At 49.2% G+C, this 3725-nt stretch overlaps 1 pseudogene; it reads left to right on the top strand.

Annotated features, from left to right (window-relative positions):
• The first annotated feature begins 819 nt into the window (after positions 1–819).
• LOC139274252 (U2 spliceosomal RNA) lies at positions 820–1054 on the top strand (annotated as a pseudogene).
• The last annotated feature ends 2671 nt before the right edge of the window (positions 1055–3725 follow it).

The raw sequence follows: 3725 nt of genomic DNA, 5'->3' as shown, positions 1-3725 counted from the left end.
GGGGCAGATGTAACATGTTTAATCCTGTTACGGGTCATGAACTCTTTGAACTCGACACTGGTAAAACATGGCCTGTTGTCGCTCACCAGGACATCAGGTAATCCGTGCGTGGCAAACATGGCCCGCAGGCTTTCAGTGGTGGCAGCGGACATGCTTGCCGACATTATCTCACATTCAATCCATTTGGAGTATGCATCTACAAGCACAAGGAACATTTTACCCCAAAACGGGCCTGCATAGTCGACATGGATCCTGGACCACGGTTTGGAGGGCCAAGACCATAAACTTAGTGGCGCCTCCCTGGGTGCATTGCTTAACTGCGAGCATATGTTACATCTGTGCACGCAGGACTCTAAGTCTGCATCGATACCGGGCCACCACACGTGGGATCTGACTATCGCTTTCATCATTACGATGCCTGGGTGGGTACTGTGGAGGTCACCGAGGAAAGTGTCTCTGCTCTTCTTGGGGACCACTACCCGATTACCCCACAGAAGGCAGTCTACCTGTATAGACATTTCATCTTTGCGCCGCTGGTACGGCTTTATCTCTTCCTGCATTTCCACTGGGACACTGGACCAGCCCCCATGAAGCACACAATTTTTTACTAGGGACAGTAAGAGGTCCTGGCTTGTCCAAGTTCTAATCTGTTGGGCTGTGATGGGTGATTGCTCACTCTCAAATGCTTCCATAACCATGACTAAATCTGCGGGCTGTGCCATTTCCACCTTCTTGGTGGGCAACGGCAGTCTACTGAGAGCATCAGCACAGTTTTCTGTACCTGGCCAGTGGCAGATGGCATAGTTGTATGTGGACAACGCCCATTCTCGGCCTTTTGGCTAAGATCAAGTGTAGTACCGTTTCTGACCAGCCACCATGACCTCCGGGTGGTTTCTCCCTGGTCAGGAAGGTATATGCTTGCATTTTTGGAAACAGGAGGTGGGTGGGGAGGGTTGACCCATCCACCTCCACGGAGGTGTGTGGGGGACCTGACCCATCCACCTCCATGGCACGAACCTGGTATTGCAGTACTTCCAGGAACGGTGCAGTGGCTCTAGGCCTTTTGGCTAAGAGCATTGGCGCAGAGTGATCCTTGGCATGTGCAAGGTGACCTCTGGCGTTTGTGATTTGACAAAGAATTGGAACGATTGGCTACGAATTTAAAAAAAAAAAAAAAAAAACGCCCATCTCTGGATGTGGACCAATGCATTCGTATTTATCCCCTTACTCTCGGAAAACAGGGATATTAGTGGCTTATGGTCAGTTTCCAATTCAAATTTTAGCCCAAACAGATATTGATGCATTTTCTTTGCCCCATAGACACACGCTAACGCTTCTTTTTCAATCATGCTGTAGGCTCTCTCAGCCTTAGACAGACTTCTGGATGCATAAACAACTGGTTGCAATTTCCCAGATTCAGTAGCTTGTTACAAAACACACCCGACGCCGTACGACGACGCATCACATGCTAGTACCAAACACTTACATGGATCATACAATACAAGCAATTTGCTTGAGCATAACAATTTTCTCGCTTTTACAAAGGCATTTTCTTGGCTGTTGCCCCAAACTCATTCATCTCCTTTACGCAGTAAGGAATGCAGTGGTTCTAACAGTGTGCTGAGACCCGGTAAGAAGTTACCAAAGTAGTTCAGGAATCCTAGAAACGACCGCAGCACCGTCACGTTCTGTGGCCTCGGTGCGTTCTCGATTGCTTCCGTCTTCAAATCAGTGGGCCTGATGCTGTCACCTGCGATTCTTCTCCCCAGGAACTCCACTTCAGGCACCAGGAAAATGCACTTCGAGCATTTTAACCTGAGCCCCACGCGGTTGAGTCGACTAAGAACCTCCTCCAGGGTCTGCAGATGCTCGACTGTGTCCTGACCTGTAACCAAGATGTCGTCCTGGAAGACCACCATGCGTGGGACCGACTTCAGTAAGCTTTCCATGTTTCTCTGGAATACTGTCATGGCTGATCAAATTCCAACCGGGCATCTGTTATAAATGAAGAGACCTTTGTGCGTGTTGAAGCAGTTGAGGCCCTTCGATGATTCCTCCAGCGTCTGCGTCATGTAGGCCGAGGTCAAGTCCAGCTTCGTGAACGTCTTTCCTCCCACCAGCGTAGCAAAAAGGTCGTCCAACTTTGGTAGTGGGTATTGATCCTGCAGAGAGAAACAATTGATAGTAACTTTGTAATTACCACAGATTCTGACGGTGCTGTATCCCTTGAGAACAATCGGACTGGCCCACTTGTTGAATTCGATTGGCGAAATGATGCCTCCTCTTTGCAACCCGTCTAGCTCGATCATTACCCTTTTTCTCATTATGTACGGTACTGCTCTCACCTTGTGATGGATGGGTCGCGCTCCCGGAATTAGGTGGATCTGCACTTTTGCTTCCCGATGCCTGGTTTGAACAGCGAAGGAAATTTGTTTCAAACCTGAGCACACGAAGTGTCGTCAGCGGACGAGAGCGCTCGGACGTCATCCCAGTTCCAGCGTATCTTTCCCAGCCAGCTCCTGCCGAGCAGTGTGGGACAATCGCCCGGTACCACCCAGAGTGGTAGCTTGTGCACCGCTTCATCATAGGAGACCTTTACAGTAGCACTGCCGATTACGGGAATCAGTTCCTTTGTGTAAGTTCTCAGTTTCGTGCGAATGGGAGTCAAGACTGGCCTTGAGGCCTTGCTGCACCACAATTTATTGAAAGTCTTTTTACTCATAATGGACTGGCTCGCACCTGTGTCCAGCTCCATTGAATCCGGGAGTCCATTTAGTTCAAGCTTCAGCATTATCGGGGGACGCTTTGTGGTAAATGTGTGCACCCCATATACCTCTGCCTCCTCGGTCTGAGGCTCTGGTTCATTGTGATCCGCCATGGATCTGTCCTCCTCTGCAACATGGTGGTTTGCAGGATTAACAGCGTTTGCAGCTTGCCTGCACATACATTGGAGTGTTCCATTGTTCCACAGCCCTTACAAACTTATCCTTTGAAGCAGCATGAATGGAAACAATGATCACCCCCACAGCGCCAACAAGGTGTTAATGGCCTTGCATTCATCATCCTGAGACATCTGCGGACGTGCAGCTGCAGGCATGTGGGGCCTGCCCTTTACGTTGCGATTTGAAAACAACATCACTTTGTCACAGTACTTGTAACAACATTCGTGTGCTGAGAGATTTGCTTAGTATTGTTACTGGTGGCAATGAATGCCTGGGCTATCGCTATGGTCTTACTCACGGTTGGGGTCTCTACAGTCAAAAGTTTGTGAAGTATCACTTCATGGCCAGTGCCAAGTACGAAAAAGTCTCTGAGCATGTGCTCCAAATGTCCTTCAAATTCGCAATGTCCTGCAAGGCGTCTTAGCTCGGTGACATAACTTGCCACTTCCTGGCCTTCAGACCTTTTGTAGGTGTAGAACCAGTACCTCGCCATAAGAACACTTTCCTTCGGGTTCAGATGCTCCCGGACCAGTGTGCACAAATCATCGTATGATTTCTCTGTGGGTTTCGCTGGAGTGAGCAGATTTTTCATGAGGCCATACATTGGTACCCCGCAGACAGTGAGGAGAATTGGCCTTCGTTTGGCAGTGTTCGCTTCTCTTTCCAGCTCGTTGGCTATGAAGTATTGGTCGAGTCGCTCCATGAAGGTTTCCCAATCATCTCCCTCCGAGAATTTCTCCAGGATGCCCATTGTTCTCTGCATCATTGGGTTCGTCATCTGTA

This window comes from Pristiophorus japonicus, chromosome 9 (assembly GCF_044704955.1).
Source record: "Pristiophorus japonicus isolate sPriJap1 chromosome 9, sPriJap1.hap1, whole genome shotgun sequence".
Classification (NCBI taxonomy): domain Eukaryota; kingdom Metazoa; phylum Chordata; class Chondrichthyes; family Pristiophoridae; genus Pristiophorus; species Pristiophorus japonicus.
Note: the sequence above shows the minus strand (reverse complement) of the source record. Positions and strands in the feature narration are given on the sequence as shown.